We start from the raw sequence: 26,967 nt of genomic DNA, 5'->3' as shown, positions 1-26,967 counted from the left end.
CATTTGAGTTCCCCTTGTAATAGGTACCTGTTAAAGGACCCATCCTTTGATGGCCTGTCAGCCAGTGTTTGGGGCTGGGGCTGTCCCTTACATGGTTCTGTCCCACCACAAATGGCCTGCTCTCTTCTGGGTCTCCTCCACCCGTTGCCACCCCGACAATGCAAATCTCGCAATGGACACTCTTCCAAGACCATGGAAAGCTTGGGACATTGAGGAGGGATTGTGGAGAGGAAGAGCAATTCTTTTTTAAAAAAAATAAATATTGGAATTTCTGACCTTAACAACCCTTGGTTGTCCCCTGAGGACATGGGGTATTTCCTGCTGACCATTGCGGGGGTGGAAAAATGAATTTTCCTTCAACCCTTCTAAGTCCTCCTGGCTGGACTAATAATCAAATTTATATGAGACTGATTAACAGGAGAAAATGACCACATTTATGACATATGTACGTACGGGGCTGCCATAACAATATGAGCCCTGAGGACAGATGAGCTGGTTATGGCTTAGATGCCAACTGGAGCTACGGAGAAAGGGGGAGACGCCTTGTGGTTTTGGACTTCCAAGGGGAGGAAGGAAACTCTTAAGGAGATAGAAAAGCAACTGTTTGGTAAACAAATGTTTGCTGCTCCATTTTTAACAATGGGACACAGAGAGGGCTTTGATCAAACTGACCCTGCCAGGTTTCTCTCTCTTTGTGACACAGTAGATATTATTAAACCACAGTTATCTATAAGGATAGCTCCCTTCCCAGAGCAGGCCCTCTGTCTAAATTCTTTTAGGCAGTTAGGGGGAAGGTCAATGTTTCTTTTCCTGAGTCTTTCATTTCTTAAAAATAACCAGCTTAAAATAATTAATGTCCCAAAAGGCATATTTTGGGATGGCAAACTCTGTTTCCCCTCGATATGAACGGCTAAGATACCTCCCTCCTTCTATATTTGGGGGATCCCCTCTACTCCAGGGTGTTTTCATACTGCTCTACCCCACCCCCACCCCTCATTCCTGACCTTTCTTTTCCCATCCCTCACCCTGCTGGTAGACAGGACAGGGTCTCAAGGTCTGGGTGGTTCTCACTAAATGCTATTATTGGCGAATGTTAAAATGTAGGCACAGTATTTTGCAGACACAGCTATAACTGGATGAGCTTGACCCGAACCCAAGGAAAGTTGTTTAGCCAACGGCAAAGAAGAAATCAACATGTAACTCACCAAGTAGTGTAATGGCTAAGCCTCCCTTCAGGAGACGAGGCTTTGGGTGTGAATCCCATGTCCTTTCCTTGTGGCATGTAAATACAAACGACCCAGCAACAACCACCTCTCATTCTTGACTAGAGCACCCCAAGCGGCGAACCCCTTGCATTCAATAGCACTCTCACCAGAGTGTCCTTTGAAAACCCAGATTCCTCAATGATGCTGAAAAGTTGACCTTCTTCCTTCTTTTACTTTCTCTTTCCAGGTCAGGTTCAGAAATACCACTGTCTCCACGAGAGGCATTTCACGAAGTTTCCCTGAAAACCAGCATCAGGTGAACGCTTTCCGTGAAGGTACCAACGGTAACGATTTCTGGCTCTGTGGGCCCAAAAATCTGTGTCGCGACTTCTGGCCTCTTCCCGTGTGGCGTGGAGCTTGGAGGCTGCAAAGACAGTGCGGAAAAGCGTGGGTATGGCTGTGTGCTAATAAACATGATTGGTGGACACTGGCGTTTACACTTCGTACAACTTCCGTGTCGATAAAGATTCTCCTTTTGCTAATCTTTCAACATGTGCAATGTGCAGTGCTTTCGTAGTTTGCAAGCTTTCCGCATACAGGTGGTGGCTGGATTTGACCCAGAAAGTATGGTTTTCCAAACCCTCCCCTTAATATTGTCATAACCCTGTGTGGTGCCTGGTAAGGAGCAGAAGAGTCAGAAGACTCATTTCGTAAGTTATATAAATGTCTAACCACCGTGCTGTTCACCTGCAACTTTCATAAAATAATACTCAATGTCAACTGTAATTGAAAAATAGGAAAAAATATTTAAAAAAGGATAAAAATCCCCCTTTGCTATGAATCCTGGCGCTCACTTCGTCTGTATGTGAACAACGCAGCAGGCTGACTTTTAAAATAACAGTAAAAACAATTCACACCAACAAGAGGAATGTCAGTAGAACCAGTAAACCTGGATTGGAGACCTAAGTCAGACCCATGTAACGAGCACCTTCAATGTGTCGGAAAAGAAACCACACCGGTGTGACATGACATGGTAGCAGTCATTCCTGTCTTGCTGAATGTCGTGCATATGTGAGCAGAAAACGCGAAGGATGGAAAAGAGAGAGACTCTCTGTGTTGTGCACTATTTCCCACAAGTACAGATCATTTGGAAGGGAGCTTCTGTGGCTGGGATTCGTTTTTTTGGTCCTCCAATGAGAAGACATTACTTGCAAGCATTGCAACAAATGCATGCAGGAAAAGGGGTTTCGCCATGTTTGCTCTCCCCCATGCTGCCTTTTTTTTTTTTTTTTTAATAAAACAAAAATGGTACAGCGGTATCATTTGATTCTCAGTCCCTGCTGTACTTACCATCACGGTCTGCACTAAATCTTCAGTTCAAAAGTTGCTATCCACGCAGAAAGGACAACTTGAATGCACCAGATTTGCCTTAGAGTTTTCTCCGGCTCACTTGGCCCTTGGCGTCCAAAGCAGTTCCAGTCTGCAAGTATCTTCCTACGGACCATCGACGGGCAGTCGGTTTGAGTACGATTCCGATGGAACAGTTGACTTGAAAATGTGTGATGGCCAATTCTCTTTCTACGTTACTTTTGTTTTAAGTTATTTAATGTTTCTTTTTTTTTTTTAATTACTTGAACATTTTTCTTCATTATCCCTTTATCTTTTGGCTGAAAAAAAAACTATGTCCCATCCAACCATCGGCTTTGCTGGCTATTTTACACACATACACATCTCTAACTACTGCTCCAAAAAGTGTGGTGACCTGCGCCCTCTCTATGGAATCTATGGGGCACTAAGCAAACCCATCTTTCCAGAAACAGAAGGTTAATTATGCCCAATGCGACGCTGACGGAGACAGAAGTAGTACCAGGGTCTTCAGTTTCTCCTGCGGAATGTTTTGTCTGCACAATGAAACTGAGACAGACAGTGCCTTTCTTTGTGTGTAGTACAGCGTGTCATATAGTAAATAATAAATGCAAAATCTCCTTGTACTATAGCCCTACCCTGCTTAACAAAAATAACCCTTGTTTAAATAAATGACTTCAGTGTTTAAGGCCCAATGTACGTATGGGAGAGGTTTCTTCCATTCTGGTCTCTAGATATTTTGTTGTTGTTGTTTTTAAGAATGAAATGGGAGGCAGAAATGCATAAATCCAGAACGGGAAACCCCATGACATCAAAGTGGAGATAAAACTTTTGAAAATGGAATTCTTCACATAATCCTGCATTACTTTAGTTTCCGGAGGAAAAGCTGTAAAGTGCTTTCCTTATTCTTTCTGTAGTCTTGAAAGCGAAACTTCTCCTAAATGATACCAAACAGTGACTTTAAAAGTTTTTGTTTGTTTGTTTGTTTGAAATCGTTCTAACTGGTTGAAGCTTGCCTTGATGCCCGGACCAAATGAAGGCTGACTTAATGGCCAGATCAAATTGGATGTTTGATTTCAAGGTCTACCAAAACAAATTGAGTGTATTTTCCATTCAGGTGACTGAAGACCTATTAGAACAGCCAATCCACCTCTTAAAACAAAACAAACCAAAACTTAATTTCAACTTTGTGTTCCCTCTGACATACCCTGGAACAGAATCCACTCTCTTTGGTTTCAAGATTTTTTAGTACCGACAATATCTTTCATGGAAACATTTCTTTTGCCTATTATGGATTTGTTTGGGGATAAAAACACTTGAGTGTTTCAACACAAGCTTTCGCAGGAAGACTTGTTGAGTATGGGATGGGAATATCAGATGATGTAACTTTCCTTCTCATTTTCTCAATGAAAAAAAAGAAAACCAAGGGAAGACACTCTTCCAAATAGTTATATTCAGTTATATGTCTATGTATCTCAACAGGAAACGGTCCCCACTAAAGTTCAAAAGGCAATGTGACTTACCCTGGTCAGATTTGCAAACCTTCAAATGAGGCTGGGTTCCTGGAGGCTACTCAGGTTAACGGACCATTTTCCTTCCATCGTTTCTCTCTGTGTCCTTGGATTTGCACTGCTTTGAAAAAGTGTCAGACAGATTCTCAGGGCAGATACAGTTGCCTCCACACAAATGGTAACAACCAAAGCAGATTGGGGATATCTAGTTGTTAACAACTGACACGTACCCACCTTCGCTGGAGGGCACTTCTCAAATTGAACGGCTAGGACGCCTGCCATCTGCAAAAAGGGACACAACGTTACCACCATAAAGGAGCTCGTTTTTTCCAAGTTGTTGGTCCCCGGCCTTCACATTTGGGAAGCCATCAAAATAGGCTGCGATAGATTCTTCTGGTGGAAAATGCTATTGCAGAAAACTTACCCACACCCCGAAATAAACATATACACTGCGTGTGAGACACCCACGCTTAACACAAGCAATTTAGCACCAGAAGCTCACTGACTTTATCACGATGCAAACCCATAATTCACTGGGATTCTACGGTGTGGTGGAGCTATAGCAAAGTGTTCTTGAGCACATTTATATATATATATACATAGTATCTTAACTGTAACTCTGATTTTTATCCCCAGTGAAATTGTTACCCATGCCAGTTGAATCACACAGTTAGAGGACGACACAGTTAAAGAAATCGCAAACTTGCCATTAAAACCAGCAGAAGGATCTCTGATGTCAGTTATTTGCCTCCTAGAAATATCCCCAGTTGAAAAGCTGCTGAGGGCTTTGCACAGCTTTTTTTTTTTTTTTTTTTTTTAATGTCACATTATTTTCATAAATGTTTTTAAAACACCAAACTTGACCGACAAAACCTTTCCACTGCCGCTCTTTGAAAGTAAATATGGATGACCTTGTGGGAGTGAAGCTTTGCAATCTGCATAACAACCGTTGTTGTAGTCTCATGAAAACTTCCTGCGTTTTAACCTCCCTGTGACTAAATCTAAGAGATCAAATTGAGCACATTTCTTTAGTTAAGTTCCCAAATTGTTCCCTGCCCGCATGTTCCCCTCATAAAATAAAATATTCATCCATTGCAGATTTCAAATTCCATAACTGTATTACTTTGACTCATATGTCTATTTCAATCAGAAAACAACAAAAAAAGGCAGGAGATATTGTACGAACGGAATCTGATACAAGGTTTGACAAAAACCAACTGAAATTTTCTGTCACCCTTGTTTGTCCCTTGGAAGTGTGATGTAGATATTGAAATTCCGGTTGACAAAACAAACCTCCATAATGTCACAGAAGAATGGAGCTGTTAATTCCATACCTTTTAATTATAGTTTCATTTGTCATTGTCTTATGATTAACAAAAGTTTGCCAACCCTGGATTATAACAGACAGATGCAGAAGAGTCTGTTGATGACTGCAGCTCCCCTGAATGAGCTCAACTGTAATTGGGCCGGATTCTCGCCCCCTCCCCCACTGGAGAGCTGCAGGTCAGATTTCTCTGCCATCTTCTCTTGGGTCACTGGGGTAATGGCTGTTGCTGGAATCTTCACTACCCAGGGAGCTTTTGGGCCCTGAGAACAATTATTCCATGCAAACATGATCGTTAAGAAGAACCAATAAAATCTAAAAATGACAGGAAGATGTTATCTCCTGCATTTAAGTGTGGATGCAACCAAATTTAATCTCTGTCTCCTAAACTCATTAATCATATTGCATGCCTCAGTTTCTCTTTCGCCCATCCCATCCTCACCCCCACCCTCGAATCATAAGAAGTTGATCCCATTTCCTTTGGAGAAGTGGGTCTCAGAAGAGGATGGACAGTGACCAATAGGGAATTGCATTATAACCACATTTGCATTTTTAATCTAAATCGAAATTTGCATTTAAACATGGTGGGTTTGGGGGAGTTTCGTTGTGCAGAGTTATTAACTTTTAAAATATCTTAAGAGATTGGTAGATTCTTTCGTATATACCAACAAAAGAAAAGGAACAATAGACTCTGTTTAACTCTTCTACTAATTGGAATACTTGATACATCAGTTAATTAATTTGAATTCTTGAAGGTCATACAAGATGACCAAGGACTCATTCATGTGCCACCTCCTAATTCTCCCTGGGTTTTACTGTCCTGTTCACACTAGTGTGTGATTGCTGATGGCTCACTTTTCAGTCATCTTGAAATGTGGGTGTTAGATGCAGCCTCCATAAACTATTAATTATATAATCTCAAAATTAAATACGTTATTTAAAAAGGTAATAAATGTTGGAAACCCATCACTGACCAGTGATTTTACTACCTTTTGCTATTATCTGTTCTCCTAGGTGACTGGAGTCCACTGTATTTTCATGGTGGAAATCCTATAGTGTCATAGGACGATTTTCCTAGGACATTTTCCAGTTTCCATGTTCTGGGTCACATTCATACAGGATATTAGTCCAAGTCTTTTGCTGTCTCTGTGTGTGGGGGGAAGGAGCATAAGCAATGTGTTACCATCAATTTCCTCTGCCCTCCAGGTTCCAGAGGGGCCACGTACAGGCTGAGGTTGATAATTCCTGGTGCATCCTGAGCTTATGGAAGGCAAATATTTTGCAATGAGCAGCCAGCAAGCCTGCCCATTGTCTCGTGGGGAGGAAATACTAGTCTACCTTCCAAGGCGGTGGGTGGTTCAAACATTCTTGAAAAGATCGTGCAAGACCAACGGAGAGCCAGTGCCTCTCAAAAGTCACCCAGGACAAGAGAGAACGGTGGAGACTGTCACACAACTGACATCAGCTGATGAGCCTTTAGGCTGACAATGAACCCAAGGCACGCTACGGATTTTGCAAAGCAAAAGATGCAAGTCAAGAAAATCAAGGGGTGGCCAGTTAGCTCAGTTGGTCAGAGCTTGGTGGTGATAACAAGGTTGCCGGTTCAATCCCTGCATGGGCCACTGTGAGCTGCACCCTCAAAAAAAAAAAAAAAAAAGAGAGAGAAAAAAAAAGAAAATCAATGCTGCCTTCCCTTTGTTAGCGCCATCAGTGATACCAGCTCTTGGTGACTGCTCTGAGCGGGAGCCAAACGTGGAAACGGACTACTTTTCATCTGCCTCCTGCCTGTCCTGCCAACTGAAAGATGAAAGAGAGGACTGGTTGAGATGCTGAGTGCTACAAATGCGAGGCCAGATTCGAAAGGACAGCAGAAGCCGAGACTGGAAGGGGTTTGAGTCATGCGTGTTCATCGTTTTCTAAAACAGGTGTAAGAGTGGGACTCATGGCTTTTGTGATTCTCTAGTCCTTCCCCGGTGAAAAGGCCGTGACCTCTTAGACACAGAGAGAGATCAGAAATGGGGCACGAATCGTAGTAGCTAGCAGGTTGGCTATTTTCTTTAAGGCTCCACCATATGCAAATAGTTAGCTAGTATTAATTTTATTGGCAAACTTAAGCTGTGGCTACAAGGTTAAATGTTTTCGTGGAGTCTGTATGAGATTGCATTACTGAGTGGTATTTACGGTATTGGTATTTACTCACACCAGCTAGATCTGGATGTGGAAAACAATTTAAGAGGAAAAATAAGTCATGATTCTGCTCTCTCTCAGTCTCTCTCTCTCCCTCCCTCTCTCTCTCTTCCTCCTTCTTTCTTTCTTTCTTTTGTTTTACTGTAACAATAGTAGTAAGTAGATTTAAAATACCTAGACAACCATAACGACAAAAGAACGAAACGAAACGAAACACCTTTAAATTGCAAATAAAGTCCAAGGAGAGCATGGTGCTTCGAAGGCTGGCAACATCAAGACACGCACAGAGGAAAGGTTATTTCTCTAGGAATTCTCTGAGAGGCTGCTTTAGCTTCTAGGCCAATGCCGGCTGTTTGACTTCAATGAAATATGAAAGTATGTCATCCATTAAGAGAAAGGTGGCTTGGAAGAAACCAGATGGTTGAGGAATGAGCCATCGGAGAGACCACAGCTCTGCGCTCTGAGAAGGCAGGCATGGGACGGACCCACCATCCCCGGGAAGACCAGTTTCTACACCCCAGCAAGAATGGCAGTGGCATTTCTACCCTCTGATTTCAAGTGCCAACCCAGAGATGAGCCAGAGGCGTGAGTTGCAAGTGGCTGCAGCGTTGTTTTGCACCCTTTCTCTTGCTACGGAACAGACTCATAAACGGGAACTGTCTCCAAGCAAACCATCCTGCAGCGTTCGAATTGCCCTCCCGAAGTGCTGGGGAGCCAGCCAGGTGGGGATAACCAGTGGGTATCAGAGTCTCAGGTCATTCATCTTGTTTGAAGCTGCAGCCATATATATATATAAATAAATAAACACGTACTTTCAAAAGGTCTTAAACATCATGAAATCTTTTAACATAAGATTGTGTACATTGACATAATTGATGCTTTCAGCACATAAAAAAAAACCAAACCCCACAGTAATTGTTTATGGCTGAAAGTATCTCAGCTTAGGGTCCCTGGACACATGTCCCCCCACCCCCACCCTCCTAGCTCTCCTCTTCTCTCCTACCCTTGCAGGCGGGGAGGGTGGCGCAGGGGCCTGCAGACGGGCCCTGTGGGGGTGCTCCTGGAAGGGGCAGTCCCAGGAGTCCATCCACACATATGGACGGGTCTGAGGGAGGCCGAGGTCTGAGGGCTCAGGCCATGAAGGGGTTCTCAAGGCGAAGGTGGGGTGCAGCCTGAGGGTCCCCTGAGGACCGGGAGAACTTGGGGAGGTATGTGATCCTGGCCTCCTGATGCCCAGTCACGTGCAGGGGAAAACTGTGTGTGTGTGTGTGTGTGTGGGAGAGAGAGAGAGACAGAGACAGAGACAGAGAGACAGAGAGAGAGAGACAGAGAGAGAGGCAAAATGAGATAAAGAGATAGGGAGAAAGGAATTGTTTTTTTCTCACTATTAGGAAACACTCGAAATGATAATTTTTAGAAAATGATGCATAAATAATTTTATTTCCTTTAAATTGGCCGACTTGGAATACATATTCCTTTGTGGTCTTGGAACCCACGTGCTTCCACTAAGCACACTGATCCCCGATTGCAGTGGAAGAGGGCTTGTTTACAGTCACCGTCAGGGCTCCAGGACAGATAGCTTAATTATGTTCGTTACGTGCCTTGGGAATGGCCGTGCAGCTGGCATGGGGAGTGTGTTTATGTGGGGACGTCCCTTTTCCCATCATTAACAAAAGCCGTGTCACGTCATCCCACAGCAGAAGGCTGATGACCTAAAGCCTGGATTAGGTCACATTTGCCAGTGCCTTCGTCGTGTGGTCTGCCCAAGGTGGGACCCCCCCACACACACACTGACGCGATATAAGTGGGAAGACAGGGTAACATCCACCCTCCCCAGGAAATATCCATTGGCTTTTGGGGGTCATTTGCCCGATGTATGAAATGAAAGTGAACTGAGGATGAAACAAAATTCAACTTTCGTTCTCTCAAAAATAACTAACATTTTTAAAGTGACGCCTGAGGGGATACCTACAAATGGTCAGGGGACAAGATAAACACACACACACACACACATACACACTATGTGCCCCTGGAAGTAGGTGGATTAACTGTTGTCAGATGGTCAAGATGCTTTGACAGCACAGGAGGTAGAGGGACGGATTTTCTGAGTAAGGATTTGGGGGAGGCGGGTGGCTACGTGAAGGAATTCTAAGTCGGTCGGTATTGAATCCTATTTCCAAGCAGGTCATGCCCTGCTCCCCACAGAGCTGACCCGACAGAGGGTAGATTTGCTAATCATTCGCTGATGTGATAACTGTAAAAAGATCAAGGCTCTTGGTGCCCGCCAAACCATTCTCAGCCAGAGTGAAGAAAATCTATTTTGCCTGATGCTCGCATCAGAGATTTGGTTGTCAAGTTCCGCCTGTCCCACTAATTAGATACCTTTTGGCAGGCTTTCCGAGCCCATGACGTCCTGCTTCGTCTGGTTCATTCATCGCTGGTGTGTCTGAAAGGGCTGTAGCCACCATTCTGCAAACTGTAAAATATTCGGATAGTGGTTTGACTTGGCCAACATTCCTTTAGCTTTGTGTTTGCTACAGATTCCTTACAGGCAGCCATGGCTATATCCACCCATGTGTGTGTCTCTGCACACCTCTGCACTTACGTACCACTAGCAATCTGTCACACAGCAAGAAATTGCACAGGCATACATTAGGTGTCCCACAGCTGCTGGGGACAGGATCCTGAGCTCAGCTTAGCCGAGTCCTCTGCTCCAGGGTTTCAGAGGCTGCAATGCAGGTATCGGCTGGGGTTGGGGTCTCATCAGAAAACTCAACTGGGGAAGAAGCCCCTTCCGAGATCACACGGTTATTGGTGGTATTCAGTTTCTCACAGGCTGTCGGACTAAGGACTTCGGTTCCATGCTGGGTACTGGCCAAATGGAACCGTCAGTTTCTTCACATGACGGGTTCATCTGTTCTCTATGTAATTTTGGACAGGACTATTCCAAGAAAATATCACTGTATTATGTAGTGTACCAATTCCTTGTCACAGATGTGAATGCCCACTCTAAACAAATCTGAAATAATTATTTTAGAAAGGAGTTCCCAAATGAAACTTGAGTTCCAAAGGATAAAGAGAGCAATTATCCTAATAATATTTCGGCAGCCCTAATTTATTTAAACTAAAATTATACACCATGTTGCGTTCAGCAGAGATAGTCTATTTCCCCATTAAGAAGAGGAAGGCCTGGTTGCTCTATGCCAATCAACAAAACACACCCATTCCACTTCTTATTTTATCCCCCCCCAATACTGAACTTCTTTCTTTTAAAATATAGATTATTTGAAATACAAAGCATGAAAGTAGTGAGAGAGGTAGTATACATATAATACATAGCCCTCCCTATATGTTATATAAAATTATAAACTATAAATACATGTGTAAATATATGTGCATATTTTATATAACTTATGTATTATATATAACCCCTCTCTGTTATATACATATATAGATATAGATATAGATACACATATATATGTGTGTTTTAATGTTACATATTTTATATATGTAGACATTTTAATTTTGAAGGGTAATATGTGTTGTTATTTGTCAAAGGGATATAGACATCGTGAAATATCTTCACAAAACATCTGAGGCAGTAGCAGTGGGAACGTTGCTGCCAAAGTGTCATTTAACAGAGAACTCTACCTCTTTGGGGCCACTTATTTTGGATTTCAATATCCTTGGTTTTCAAACAAAAGCATTCGTTAATGGCTTTCTCATTCCCAAATGAATGTAGTGAAATTCAGGGGCTTGAATGCTTTTCCAAAATCAGGGCCATTTAAAAGTCATTTAGGCTAATCATGCCCAGCGATAAAATAATAACCAGGGAGAGACTTTGAAATAATCTGATGGAAATCCACACAGAGCATATCTCTGTACACTGTGTGCATGTCCATAATTAATGGTGTTTTATGGGTTTAAAATAACAGAGTCAAAGGGACAAAGGCTTAAGAGAGACCAGGAGCAGACTCTCGCCCACAAGGATTTCATCATTCCCATTTCTCAGATGCAAAAATTTAAATAAGGCAATGCACAACCTTCTGACTGGAAAATAAAAACTTTAACGATTTCCTTAAAATTTGTCAGTCTTATAGAATCATTACCTGCAAAACCGATGGGGATAGGTAAGACCATCTCTGTGTGTATTCCAACTAAGTTTCTGTAACTAAATTAACATGTTAAGAAAAGGTACTTGTATGAAACTAGTATGAGAAAGTCTCATTGCAGTGACTGACATTCATTTTGAAATTCGTGATAATTCAACGTCAGCTGGTCTGAAGGTTACTTTGTATCATTGAAAGGACAACTGTCATCTAGCAATTGTGGAATATATAATACGACAGCATGAAATAGCTAAACCTTAAGAGAGTAAATATTTTTAAAGTCTCCGGCATATTTCCTTTCATGTATGTATCATCTATAATTTAAAGGCTATTTTTTTATCTATTCTTTCTCAAATTTATTAAAATTCGTGCCCTAAACTGGTCTCACTATTTGTGACCACCCGAAGCATTTACCATCAAAATTTTGCAAGTATTTTTCCAAGAATGTGTCTACAGTGGTAAATGAAAGCAAAAAATAAGTAGACACATGGAAATACAGTGGGACAGTCATTCTGATAAGCAAAGCCATTGATTAAAAATATCTCAGAAATAGCTAGGTGAAGGCACAGACCATGTTTTATCTGTCCACCCTCGGTATTTTAAAGAGGTCTTGGATAAGCCACAGTTCTCAGATTTATGTTTAGTAAATAAATGAATAAAAAGAATGATCTTCAAGCTTCTTAAGAACAACCCTACCTCATCGAACCCCCTCTGGATTTCCTGTATCTATTTCCCCCCCTTCCCTGTACCACAAAAGTCATGGTTTCAATTTTGTCATCAGTATCCCACTCAGGAATCTCTGAAACATTTAGTTGAAGACTGTTAATAATCTATTGATTCCCAAATGCAGTGGTGTTCCCTCATCCTCTTTCACACAGAAAGTCTCCTTCAACCCTTCACACAGTTGACTCCTGCCCACGCCCATTTGAATTGAAACTCCCTCGAATGTCATACCACTCAACGTTGGTTCCTCCAAAGATGTGTCCCCCCTTGTAAGTTAACACTTTCTCTTATAAGACCAGAATTTGAAGACTCATATGCATGGGGTTTGCTCTCAGATCTACTGTTCCTCCTCTAAGTTTCCCACTGAGGTCAACCACCGTTCTTCTAGGCACCATTTTCATTTTTTGATCCATCGGCATCTCAAGCCATTGTCTCCACTTTTCCTCCCACACAAGTTCCTTTGGTTCGGTGCACTGTCATTCATCTTACCCTTCCCATCAAGGCGATCTTCTCGTTTCTCTCTGTTTCAGGGTCCCATCCTATTTGTAACCAACTCTTACCATTTCAACTCTTGGAACGATTTATGCCACCCGCCTCCTGGTTTATGTTTTCACCGTCACCACCTTCGTTTGGGAATGTTGCAACAGCTCCCCAGCTGTGCTAGAATGCCCCTGCTACAAGCCATCCTTTGAAATGCTTCCGAGTAAGGTCACTGAAGGTTTACCTGTGCCTCTGTCCCATGCTAATAATGCCAGCGCTGATTCCCATCAAGGGATGTTCGTGACCCTCCGTAATTTGGTCTGATCTGTGACTCCTCATTCCTCTCCACAGATGCTATGAATCTACCATCAACCCACCATCATGACGAGGTCCAGGGTCTAAGTGAAGGACTTCCTATAAAAGCCTCACTTAGCAAGCTGCCCTCAAAAATGCAGGTTCCTGGAACTAACTCAAGACCTACTAGTTACGAGTCCTGGTGTTGAGTTCCAAAGCATGGCTGTTTTGAGAAGCTAACTGGGTGACTCTTACACACCTTGAATGTTCAGAATCTCTGCTGACTCCACATCAGTTTCACTTGAAATGACATCCCACGTCTGCTCTCCAATTCCCCAGGAAACCTTGTTTATCAATGATGGATTTTCTCATATCCCTACAGGAAGCATGCTATGCCTCCCATATGTTTCTAAGGTGGCATGTGCCATATATTACCTTGGATTTGAGGAGTTGAAGGCCCTGAGTACTCACCTTATTAGATTTCAAGCACCTTGTATAATATACATATTTATATCTCCAATAGTGTAGGGTAATTAATCCAATAGTATAATATATATTACTTCTGCATCAACAGTGATTCTTCTTAATCATAGTCCTGTTTGGTTTTAACCATTGTATTAGTTGAGCCAGTATGAGTCAGTATGGCCTGATAGCCTCACGGGTCTAGCCAATATCATATTTAGGGCTGATTGCGTCAGCCCCACAGGAACAGGGATATTATATCGGAATGTAGTTGACGGAGACAGTAAGATGGAATCATCTCTGAGCAATGGTACAGTATAGATTATTTCTCAGGTTGCTTCCAGTTATCTTGTCTCAAACCCAGATCATATAACAGTGCGTCCTTTTCTATGCCCTAGTGTTTTATATCCTTTCGTGACACGTTTCCCTATTTTGCCTTACTCTGTAAATTAGACTTGAAATGAAAGCCTGAAGAGTTCTACCCTCACCTTTCTCAAGAATCCTGGATTTAAAACTTTGTAACTCCATTCATTGTGTTACAATGTGCTCTCCCCATGGTTAGGAAATGGTGTGTTTCATTCTCTCTCCTCTTGTGTGATTAGGATTAGGGGCCATTATACTTTCGCTCTTTCTTAATTACTCTGCTTACGTATTTTGTTCAAAGTCCTCATAAGATCTTTCAGACAGAAATGAAGATGTGTTTACTGCCCTCTTCCTGGTGACATGTCTCAGAGAAATGATCTGCTAGTCAACCAACCTACCCACACACTAAAACAAACATTAAGATTTTTTTTAAATTTATTGGGGTGACAATTGTTAGTAAAGTTACATAGATTTCAGGTGTATAATTCTGTATTACATCATCTATAAATCCCATTGTGTGTTCACCACCCAGAGTCAGTTCTCCTTCCATCACCATATATTTGATCCCCCTTACCCTCATCTCCTCACCCCCCCCTTACTCTCTGGTAACCACTAAACTATTATCTGTGTCTAAGAGTTTTTGTTTCTCATTTGTTTGGACAAACATTAAGATTTGACCCATGAATCCAAATGCTCCCTCCCAAATCACTTGTTTATGCTGCCCTAATGTATTTAGAAATGACCTCTTGTAACCTTACCAATTGATTTCTCCTTTCTCTCTCTCTCTCTCTCTCTCTCTCTCTCTCTCTCTCTCTCTCTCTCTCTCTCTCTTTCTCTCTCTCTCTCTCTCCTTTATTTCTCTAGGACATCCATCCTTGCAACAGTCTCAGAAGGTATTTCCTTTGCTTTCAGTCTTGTCCCCCTCCAATTCGTTCTCCATATTGCCACCAGACTGATGGTCCTCAGATAAATTAGATTATACCTCCCCTACCACATGCTGAAAATATATTATTGGCTCCCTGCTGCCTATTGAATATATTCCACCTTTCAGCATGACGTTCAAGATCCTTCACAGACAGGCCTCAGAATACCATGTTCTTTACGCTCTTGTTGAATCTCTCTTCTTTTTAATCTATGCCCTGCTCATACGAAACCCTCGGTATGTCAAACCCCCATATGAGGGTTGTAGCTGTTACGCCTGTACGCAGGCAGTTCCCATGACTTTTTTTATCAACTTCTGCCCCTGATCAATGTCTACTTACCATCCCTTCTCTGAAGACCCCTCCTTTATCATTTCTGCCTCCTTGGAGCCTTATGAATTCATATATCACACGATCATTTCACACCTTCTTATAATCATATTTTTCTTTTGCTGTTGGCACCCTTATGCATTAGACTTTATGCTTCTTCAAAAAAATGAATGGATGTGTCTTCCTCCCAAATGCGTTTTCAGTGTTTAGGATTATGCCTGTGTTCAAAATATACTTGATGAATTTATAAATCAATCAATTAATTAATACATTCTTGGCAAAGCCAATGACGTTCTGGCTTGCTATAAGTTATTGTGTTTAAGTTGAGGCTGTGCTTTTAAATTCTACTTGGAGAAATATATATGTCTAGGTCTACGTGGTTTTGTACCTATGTCGATGTATGCCACTGATTTGGGGGAGAAGCAATATTTATGGACAATAGTGTTATGTCAGTGAATCTTAAATATCCAATAATAGAAGTAAATCTGTATTTTCTTCTATTATTGGATATATATGTATATGTATATATGTATATTTGCACACACCTTTTCAGTAAAGGGTTTTTTATACATATTGTCTTCATTAATCATTCCAAGAAACCGTCATGAGAGCAATTAACTGTCACTCTTTAACCGACCTATTCCCTAGAATTCGCAGAACATAACAGACTTGCCAACAGAGCAGCAAGGACAAATACTGGATGTGAAACAAAATCCCCTGACTCGGTATCCATCACCTTACCCGTTCTTATCCATGCTCCCCAAGATTCCTTCTCTTAAAACGTGTGGGAAGTCCCTCACGATGCCATCACACCGAATAATGACAGCAGGTCGGCTGCCCAAGTTAGCTTCCTGAACGCAGAAGCAATTGTGAGGGTGTCCTATGGTGGTCCCATTACCTTTCTTCCATCCACAAATACATCCAGAGGCCCGTGAAGTCATTTTAAGAAAAGGAAACATTAGTTTTAGAGCTTCTTGCCTGCCACGTCCTGTACTCACTCACTTCATATCACAACGATACTGTGATTACTTTTATCCCGTTCGTCTTCCAGATGCGGAAAGGGAGACAGAGCATTTCAATCCACACCTAAGGTCATATGCAATTGGAACTCATGCAATCTAGTTTTAGCACCTGTGCTCATATTGCCACACGTGATACCGGGTTCCCTGATGTATCAACTGAGGACCTCAGGCATTGCCCATGTAACGCCTACTCTCTCGAACCCAACGATAAATACCAACCACGTCATATGACCAAAGTGGATATTGGTTGGAAAACATCAACTCCTGGATCCCCAAAGTCAAGGGGGATATTTAAAAACCACTGGCCGATCCTAACAACACCAGCCATATCGTATTGATCAAAACCATTACCGTGTAAGACAAGAAACAAACAAAAACCATCAACCTATCACCCGGACGGGAGAATCTTGTCCTTTACAGATCTTTATTCTAATTATGCTATTCCCCGCCCCCATGGATATACTGCTCCCTGGTATAAAATCACAGCACCACCTGGGAAGAGTAACACATTTGTCAGCCCGACCACGGGGAATAGCTCCCCAGTGCTGGCCCTGTTGGGGAGCGTGACCTCAAAGAGTTAAAGACGTTTGCAAATACTGCAGCGTGTTGTGTGTGCAGGGTTTCTGCAGAGTGCAGACACATGCAGGGCGAGCTTCCCTGCACGCCTCTGGCATGGTGGCTCCGTGTGGGGTGCTCACCTGTTTCACCACCGGGGCACCCACCGGGGAATCTCTAGGTTACAGCTGGTTTGCACTGGGATTAGCTGCTCTTTGCATCGGCTTGTAGCTGTGGATGTGGTTTCTGTAGTGATGGGGCCGAATGCGGACATCTATTGGCTGCTGTCTTCCTGAATTTCATTCAGTTTGGTCCAATAGCAGAGGGGGGAGCAGCGAGTCTTAGGACCACTCTCTTCAATCTCTCCTTTACTTGCAGACCCGTCTCTCCCTTCCCGGCCTTAGCACAGAGCTCTTATTCAGACCTAGCTCTGCCTGTCCTGTTCCCTCTGTGCGAGCCTAAGACGATCTACAACAGAAACCACGAATTTCCTCCAAAAGGCGGTGTGGCGGGATCCTCACATTCCCTTGGAGGAGCGAATCTAGTTGGGATTGCAGAAAGCCAAGACGCCTGCTCTCAAGACATCCTGCCAAATCGCACCCTCGTCAGGGTCTCCTAGAGAAACCTGGATGCATAAAAAGAACACTCAGCTGGTGCAGTTTTTCCGCGGCGAAGGTAGGTGCTGTGTTAACATGTGTCTCTGGGTTATTTGTTTCTGAAGCCTTTCAAATATTTGAACTTGTATGAGCTGCCCAGCCAAAGATGACAAGGCTCGCTGCAAACGTTGACGCTTTACTTCATCAGACATTTCCCCCCCTTTTATTCTGAAAATCTGGACAGCACTTTCTCCCATCTGTCGCTCCATTTCTTAGGTGTGGGTGGGAAGGTGCACCTACGTAGATGGACGGCGTGTCTTGTGCAAGCTTCATGCATATCTCGACAGAAACATTTCATTTTTTTTCCTCCCCCTTTGGACTTAAAAAAAAAAAAAATGGGACCACTGGTGGTTTGGGAGCGTTTTGCTGCAATCAGCTATTTGAACGGTTCTAGGGCCGTGTGTGATGTGTTTACAGAGTAGCACTGTCTTACATACAAATAAACAGAAGAGTGTGGCGGGGAGAGGAGGGAAAAAATATATCTGCAGTACAGGGAGAGACGGAGCAAAGCGCCAGTTCTCTGCAAGCCAGGGCTGGAGATGGACAAGGCAGGACTTCTGGAAACTGTGAGCAACCCGGGGCTCCCCCCCCCCACCCCCCCACCCCCCCACCCCCCCACCCCCCCACCCCCCGCTTCTTCTGCTTTAAGGAAACTGTCCGCTCCCACTTCCTGGGGTGCTGCTTTTTTGGGGTTAACCAGAGAGGAAAAAGGAAAACAGGCTTGGCCGGGGTTGCATTAATCGACCCCCCCTTCCCCAGCTGGCCTGGGATAAGATGACGGCTTGTGTGATGCACGAATTAATACACGTGATTCATTAGGACGTCGCGGGGCTTTGGTGGGGAGCGACCCAGGCGCGCCGGAGACCCCGGGTGAAGACGAAATGACGGTAGCTTAGAGCTGTTTCTGCAAAGCTGGGGAGCGGGCTACCGCCCCCCCCCCCCCCCACCTTTCCCGTGCGTGTGGGTTAGCGGCGAGCCAGGCGGCGGAAGCGGGGTTAGCTGATGGTTTTCCTTCTTCGCGAGCCTTTTGGTCTGGCCTGGACCGTTCCGAGGGGCACGCAGCACGAGCTGCCCGCTTTCCTGGAGGACCACAAAGTTGGAAGCTGCGGGGACAGGCGTTGGGCGCCCTATCCGGGTCTCAGGGGATGCGGGCCTCCGCCGGCGCCCAAAGAGCCCGAGTCCCCGGAGCCGAGCCCGCCGGGCGCACCGCCGGCCAGTCCCCTGCCGTGGTGGGGGCTGGGGAGTCTGTTCCAATATGCGGACCACCCCATTGCTTTGGGCAACCTAACAAATAACACCCCCACCCCAAAGCTCTCCTCCGTCCCGCGCTTCTAATTACCTCCCCCCCACCCCAAACACACACACACACACACACACACACACACACCCGCTTTCCCGGGTCGATTTCCTCCCGGCCCCCCTTCCCGCGCGGCTTGGCTTGGCCCCCTCCCACCCCAGCGGGTAGAATTGAGAACCAGGAGCCCCCCAACCCGCAGCCTGCGGACGGGGGGCAATGGGGGTAGGCGAGGGGCTGCGAGACCAAGTTACCTGGAGTCCCGCCCCCTCCCCAAAGCCGCGGCCGAGGCGCCCCCGGCCTGCGCCAGCACTCGCGCGGCCTGAGCTGCGGAAGCGCGGGCGGGTGCGGGGGTGGGGGTGGGGTGGGAGGTGTCGCTGGGCTGCAGAGCATGCGGGGGTCGGGGCTGGCGGTGGGAGGAGAGGCCGAGGTCCCCTCCTGCGCCCCCACCCCGCGGCTCTTCCTTCCCCCTCCCGCTCTCCAGGACGCCAGCCGCCTCCCCGGGCGCACTCGCGTCCTCGTCTCCCGGACGCCCCTGTCCTCTCCGCCCCCGCCCCCGACCTGCCCGGACTCCTTCGCCCCTCGGAGAAGCGGTAAGAGGGGTTCCCTCCGCGGGGGTCTCGGGCAGGCCTCCGGGGTTTGCGCCCCCGGCTCGGGGCCCCGTGGGGCGCGCGGTCCTGGGCCCGGGAGCACCGTTCCGGCGCCTACTCGCCGCCAGACACAGCGCCCTTTCTTCCTGGAGCGGCGGGGGCGGCCGCCGGGGGTCCCTCCACCGCCCCCGTAGCCCTGTGGCCAGGCCGGGACCACCCTGGGAACGGATGTCCCGCCCGGAGGGACCCCGGAGGACGTCCTCTGCATCTCTCCTGTCCCTTTCGCGGCGGTTTTCTTTTTCTTTTTCTTTTTTTTCCCCTTCTGTTTTGGTTGCAGGTTTCCTTTTCTCTGACTCCGTCCTCTAAACCGAGTAGCAGGTGTGGGCCTCTCTTTATTTGTTTTCGGAGCCACTGGGCTGCTGTTTCGGGGCTGGCCGGGGAGGGGGGGTGCAGGTGGCAGCGTGGGGGGTCCAGGGGTGGCGGTGGGGTGGCCCCCGCCGTGCGCCCGGCTTGGAGCTTCAGCCCGCATGGGGTGCGCGCGTAATGACCGAAACCCAGTGCGTGGGCGAGTCTGGGGTGCGCGAGGACCGCCGATCCCAAGCTCTCCTTTGGACCCAACTTAAATTTGGGGGTGAGGTTTGATGAGTGGGGGTTATCCAAGTAATAAGCAGGTGCTGTCCTTGCGAGCTGAATCCACGAGGTGGTAGCATGGGGTCTTCTTGATTTGATTTGATTATTTTTTCCCCGTTTGGTCTTTTGGGGAGGGGGCAGACGGTTTAATGTGTTCATAGCCTATGCTTTTGAAGGGGATCCACTGGTGGCAGGGTTTCAACCTCATGAGCGCCTGGCGTCTAAGCGTTTTCTCACGGGACGTGGTGCGAGCCAGCTCCCTTCTCAGACTCAGAGCTTTCCATGATTTGAGGGGACGCAGAGGAGAAAACGAGAGGAAAAAAAAAGTTTGGGGGAGACCTACTTATCCTGATAAGGCAGAATTTCCAGGTTGTGTAGGCGTGCTGCAGGCACCGTGGAAGCGCATGCTTGAGAAATTGAGGGTCGGTACCTGCTTCAGCTGGCAATGCAGCGGCCAGGACGGATAGAAAAACCTGACTATCAGAACAAAGCCACATCAGCTGCTAAAAGAGAGCCTCTGTTTGGAGTACAGATGCTTCGTGTTTTCCTGGAGGATGGCAAAGCCCAGAAAAATGATCAGATTGCGCAGAAATCCGCATTTTTGGTGGGGGGCAGGCTCGGGGAGTGGAGAATTCTTTCATGCCTTTAGCTGGCTGTGGGAAGAGGTTGACAGTAATCCCGAAAATGTCAGGATAATTTTCCCCCTGTAGATGGAGCAGAAGGGTGGGGGTGGGGGTGGGCTCATGGCACCCACTTACATCCATCCCTGATTTCCAGGGGGGAAAAAAAGGGGGATTTAAAAAATGGATCCCCAAATTAAGAACAGAAGAATTTCACTGAGGCCTCTGCGAACATATATGTTTTTCAGATTACAAGTTCAATATTCTATTACCCAAGGCAGTGTAGTTGAATAGAGAGAGAGAGAGAGAGAGAGAGAGAGAGAGAGAGAGAGGCAGTTTCAAAGAGTGTCTTGACCTGTAAGAAAATAATCACGGCCAATTGTAGCAAGTGGAAAATTACTTGATCAGTTTTAAATCACTGCCTTCAAATGAGAGATTTTATTTTGTATTTTATTATTATTATTTTTTGAAAACCAGCATGAATTTGAGCAGGGACACAATAATTGGTTTTTCCTAGTTATGGCTGTGCATTGATGCCTCTTTTCAGGTGTTTTGACATATTTTTCTTGGGTGGAAGAATGGTCGCTGTCCTTTGTACCTTATTTCTATGTAAAATGAAGCTGAATGTGCACTGGCCCTACAGCCAGCACTCCAGCTAATTTTTACCCAGATCTAAACAGAAAAGATACTTGATAAGTGACTAAGGTGGAGAAAAGCGAGGATATCAATGGTATTATTATTATTGTTTTGACCTGGAGTGCAGACTAATGATAAGTGTATTGGTTTTGTGTTGTGGTGTTTTGTTTTGTTTTAATTTCTGAACCTGGCCTTTAAAATTTTTTTCCCTTTGCAGTAATTTGTGGAAAACTGGTCCTTGCACAATAAGCGTGCTCACTGACTACACATCACGTGACTTTCAGAATGTACAAGGGTCTCTTGAAGAACTCTTCAGAATCGAGTGATTCGATGCCTAGAGACTAGAGCACAGCACAAATCGTAAGGCCAGGACAGAGGACCCCCAATCTGTCACTGGGTTCTCACAAAAGTAAACGTGCCAGGGCCGGGGTGGATGCCCTTGGTTTCACGTGCTTCCATTTTCAATGGTACCCCATATTTTAAACCTTTGTGACGTGGTCGCATATGGTCAAAAATGCAACTTGTTCATGGACTTTATTTCATTCAATTGAAATGAGGATGTGAAAATATTTTAAAATCTTTCCTACCCTCCCTCTCACGCTCGGCTTATCTGCTTAAAAACACACGTAAGTTCCAGACTTGCTGAGAGCTGATTTTAGTTCTGTGAAAAGTCAAGTGTAAGGAACAGATTTTGAGTGTGGAAAGCAGATTGTAGTCTTTCTATATAATGTTTTCTACCCTTAACAATATGAGTTTGATTCCCAAATGGGAGAAGTCTGTTCAGGGTTTAGTTTAAATCAGTTGCTCTTTTTTCTTTTTTTTTTCTTGCTGGATACTGTATCTTTTCAGAAGAAGAACTTCATGGGTACTTCATTGAGTTAAAGAATTCTTACATTATGCCTTCTAGGTAGCACAAGCTCATGACTGAAACTTGTCGGCTACCAGTTTCAAATCAAATAGACAGCTTTTGCCCAGTCAAAGAGGGAAAGTGAGGATCTGGAAACAGAAGACCCCCCCAAAAAAAAGTGTGGGTCCAGTCAGTGAGGTCATGGGTCGTGTAGTGCGACCATTCATGGACCATTCACTCCATGAATATTTTCCAGTTTTGTCATTTTTCTCTAAACAACCTACATTTGGCCTTTCAAAGCCTCCACTGTTCTTTGCTCCGTGAATGGCAGGCTGGGACACTCTGCCTCATTTTTCTTGGGGTGGGGCAGAGTAACACAAATGAACAAGGCAGAAGAAAAAAGTGGTACCACCCAGAAGTTGGCCATTGATGGGCCTTGAATGAATGTGCATTACAAGGATTTCTCTGTGCGGTGTTAGACTTAACAAAAACTGGATAAAAGGCTCATAAAATCAGCACATGAGAAGGTTGGTAGTGGAGGGTAGCCAGCCCAATGAGGGTGCTAATTTCAGACTTCAGACATTTGATCACCTGGGGTCACCTGTGGAACACCTGAGTGCCACCTGCCTGTGGAAATTGGCCAATTAAATTTCAAGAACGATCCTCTTCTGTGGTCCAACCCACTCTCCTCCCTCTCAGAAGTGGTGCTTGAATGAACCAACCAAACCCCAACACACATCACATAGGTAGTCAGATGAGGTTGCATCGAGTTGACGGCCGTATAATTTAGGAAGGAAAGGAAAAAGATTGAACGCTTCAGGGCCCACTAGAGGAAATGTCAAGGAGAGAAATCTTTATTTCAAGATAATGTGAATGAAAGTTTCACAGCCCTTTGGACACGTGGGGAAGGAACCCCGAGTTTTGTTTGGGTGGTTTTATTTAACACGAATGTTATGTCAATAGGGATTGGCTACAGTAACAGTGATGGTTTTGGTTTACAAGTGGGCCTTCTTGGTTCTGTGTGTTGATATCTGAGATGGTATTGGTTTCTAGAGGCTAATAATTAATACCTGGTTGGATGAGGGGACCATGGATCCTAAGGTCATCATCCCTGGTGTATGTTTTTATTTTCTTTCCTTATGGTGAGAACACGTAACTGGAGAGTTAGCAAATTTGTAAGCAGACAGGGCAATATTGTTGGCGTGGGGAGGAGATCCATACAGTTACTCTTCTTGCTTAATTGAAACTTTATAACCATTGATTCATAACTCCCATTTCCTCCCAGCCCAGCCCCTGGCAACCACCATTCTACTCTCACCTTCTGTGAATTTGACTATTCTGGGATATCTGCAGGCAGCCCCTCATCCAGGCTCACTTTACATTTTTATTTTTGTCTGGTTGTGGATTTTGTTTTTCTTTTTCTTTTTTTTTTGTGGCTGAGGGCAGAGTGCACATATTTTGCAAAGTAAATTTCTTTGGAGTGTGGAACTTCCCTTCGGATTTTTTTCTACCTTAAAAAGAAAAGAAACTTGGACACAGTTGCCTTCCTTGATAAGGTTGTGGATGTTTTAAAAGCCAAGGTTACTGGCACCGTGGTTGGCATGAGGCATGGTGGTGTGTTGACGTTTATATTTGCATTTTGTTGTGTTCTGATAGCCAGGAGGGTGTGTGTAGGTGGTGTCATTTTCCTTGTTTCGTATTTCAATATCACCAGTGTTTGGGTCAGAACTCTGGGAGGGATGCATATCCCGTTACCCTGATGGTCAGCCAGCTTGGGTGCCTAAGCCAGCGGCATCCAGGACTCAGAAACAAGGGCGGGGGCTGGTCCAGAGCCCTCTGACGTTCAGTGGCTTTATTCTTTTCACATTTCTCCTACTTAAAAATAAGTATCATTCTGTGACTGGGCTAGGTGGGAAGATGAAAACAAATGCATGTGTTTTTTTTGTGTGTTTTTTTTTTTACAAAGAAACTACTATGTGATTGTTACCTGCTTATTTCTAAGTCTCTCAGATATATGCCCCCATAGTCTAAAGTCACGTGGTAAGAGTTGACAGGTGTCTGTGTGTGTCTGTGTACGTCTAATACTTAGATGTGCCCATATACACCACCACACCCAACAGCTATTTCTTCCATGAAATTGTTTCTCTCAGCCTTTGCAGCACATTAGGTAAAGTCACACAACACAATACCAGAATGAAAAACGTGACTTTGCCTTAGTCATTTTCCTTTCCTTCCCGCCACCAAACCTGTCTGATATTTAAACAGTTCATGATGTCCGTTCCCTGTGAGGGGCCTGCCAGCCATTCCCAGTGAGATCTAAGTGTGTGTTTCGGGGCAAGCATCCATGTCCTCTAAGTGCCCTTGAAACTTTCTCTTCTGAGTTGAGGAACTTTTCTTAGGGCGGAATCGTCTGTAGGGTAGGTGTGATAAAATACTGCCCTTTCGTATCCAACAGGATTGTACCGTGTTGCTTAGTACGATAGACAAACTGACAACTTGCGCAGAACCAAACTGAGCCCCCTTTTGAAAAGGCCGGCCTCCTCGTCCTCCCCCACGCTGTCTCTTTTCTGTTTGAAATGCAAGGTGGCTATTTAACTTTTCTTAAAATTCCAGTTCAGCCATGAAAGAACTATCAACAGGCAGTGATTAAGTGAAACCGAGCCAGATAAAAAAGAAGCACATAGGAGTCTAGAGGCGAGAAAGCATCTCTTCCGCATGTATGTTGAATCTCGTTCAGTGCTAAGATAGCACTACACGTTCCATTGTATATTTATGGATTTATTATTACTTCCATGTGTGCAGAACAACTTAGTGATTAGCTTGTAAGTCACCTCAACAAGTCATCACCCCACCATTTCTGCTACCCCTCTGACACCATATGTAGCTATTACAATACCATTGACTATATGCTCGACTTTACCTCACGTGAATATATATATATATATATGCACAGAGGGTGCCAAAAAAATGTATATACGTTTTAAAAAAGGAAAAAGCTATTAAAATTACACTGATGGGATCCACTTTGAGCACCTCTTGTAATTGCAGAAGTCAAACGTGACTTGTATTCGTTTTTCATTATCAGTATATAATGAATATTACAATTTTAATAGTTTTTTCCTTTCTTAAAATGTGCATACATTTTTTGTCACCCTCTGTGTGTGTATATATGTATATACATATATACATATATACACACACACACACACACACATATATATATATATACACATATATATTTCTTTTCAATTATAGTTGACGTTCAATATTATTTTATATTAGTTTCAGGCATTCAGTGTAGTGGTTGGGCATTTATATAATTTATGAAGTGATCCCCCCATAAGTCCAATACCCATCTGACACTATATCTAGTTTTTACAACGTTATTGACTATATTCTCCGTACTGTATTTCACACCCCCAGGACTATTTTGTGAGCACCAATTGGTACGTCCTAATGCCTTCACCTTTCTCACCCATCCCCCAGCCTCTCTCCTATCTCACAACCATCAGTTTGCTCTTTATCTATGAGTCTGTTTCTGTTTTGTTTGCTCATTTATTCTGTTCTTTAGATTCCACATATAAGTGAGATCATATGGTGTTTGTCTTTCTCTGACTTATTTAACTTAGCATAATGTTCTCCAGGTCCAGCCATGTTAGATTTATTTATTTTTAATGGCTCGGTAATACTCCATTGTATAAATGGACCACTATTTCTTTATCCAGTCGTGTATTCTTCTGCATTTTGGTTATTTCTACATCTTGGCTATTGTGAATAGCCCTGCAGTAAACACAGGGGTGCCTGTATCTATCCAAATTAGTGCTTTGGATTTCTTTGGATAAATATCCAGGAGTGGAATGGCTGGTCATAAGGTAGTTCTACTTTTAATTTTTTGAGGACCCTCCATACTGTTTTCCGTAGTGGTTGCACCAATTTGCAATCCCACCAACAGACATAGAAAAGATGCCCAACGTCACTAATCATCAGAGAAATGCAAATAGAAACCACAATGAGAGTCGCCTCACACCTGTCAGAATAAGTATGATCAGTAAATCAACAAACAACAAGTGCTGGTGAGGAAGTGGAGAAAAGGGAACCTCATAACCCTTTTATCTGCCTCGTAGGAGAGGCATGCCTTTCTTTCTCTCGGTGCCCTAAGAGGTCTGCTGAGAGACTGTTCCCATTGAAAACTTCTGGCGCAGTTGCCAGCAGCATTCTCTCAGCACTGTGGACAAACCCAGCATTCACTTTCAGTCAACACCGAGTAGCTCGAAGTCACAAAAGATGAGAAACTCACAATAGTCTCTTTATGGTCTTGGTCCCTCTTACCCTGCAGAGTTGACTGCTTTTGCGTTTCAATTCAAGCTAGACCCCTGATTCAAAGTGACCTACCTGGAGATTCAGAAACAGCCTACCGTGTTTCCCCGAAAACAAGCCCCAGTTAAGATCGTCAGCCAGACGGATGCATTCAGTACATTATGACGATGTTCCAGAAGAAGATGACATGACTATTTGAATAAATGTGGATTGTTGTACATGAAAAAATTAAGATACCCCCTGAAAATATGCCCTAATGCATCTTCTGGAGCAAAAATTAATATGAGACCTGGTCTTATTTTTGGGGAAACACGGTAGCTGATAGCCACAGCAGACAGGGATTCGTGGGGACCATTTCCTGACCTGGGTTCACCACTCACCACCGGATACACGTTCTGATTACACATTCCAAGTGTGCAAACAGACGTAGGTTTCTGACACTTCAATGTGCTGGTATGTAGACACCAGTGGGCTCAGGGCAGTCAGGGAGCTATTCTTGCATATATTAGTTTTCTTGGCAGATTGTC

The 26,967-nt window shown here is 44.4% G+C and overlaps 2 protein-coding genes across 11 annotated transcripts in view; both read left to right on the top strand.

The window, feature by feature from the left end:
• PUDP (pseudouridine 5'-phosphatase) overlaps nucleotides 1-16,225 on the top strand; it is a 495,490-nt gene extending 479,265 nt beyond the window's left edge. For all 3 annotated transcript variants that reach the window (XR_012493489.2, XR_012493490.2, XR_012493488.2), the window contains one exon: nucleotides 1,453-16,225. The gene's annotated coding sequence lies outside the window, so the exon portion shown is untranslated. The remainder of the gene's footprint in view (nucleotides 1-1,452) is intronic.
• Nucleotides 16,226-16,812: 587 nt separating this feature from the next.
• The window catches only part of NLGN4X (neuroligin 4 X-linked), a 278,121-nt gene continuing 267,966 nt past the window's right edge, over nucleotides 16,813-26,967 (top strand). Inside the window, exon 1 of one of the 8 annotated variants that reach the window (XM_074323442.2) lies at nucleotides 16,813-17,525. The gene's annotated coding sequence lies outside the window, so the exon portion shown is untranslated. Of the gene's footprint in view, nucleotides 17,526-17,798; nucleotides 18,073-18,285; nucleotides 18,394-19,191; nucleotides 19,394-19,625; nucleotides 19,769-26,967 lie in introns of those variants that run through there. The other 7 variants (XM_074323448.2, XM_074323443.2, XM_074323449.2 and 4 more) reach the window with 7 other exon arrangements.

The sequence above is a fragment of the Rhinolophus sinicus genome, chromosome 18 (assembly GCF_057876585.1).
Source record: "Rhinolophus sinicus isolate RSI-liver-muscle chromosome 18, RSI-T2T, whole genome shotgun sequence".
Lineage (NCBI taxonomy): Eukaryota > Metazoa > Chordata > Mammalia > Chiroptera > Rhinolophidae > Rhinolophus > Rhinolophus sinicus.
The sequence above is the reverse complement of the archived record's forward strand: the minus strand, read 5'-3'. Positions and strand labels throughout refer to the sequence as shown.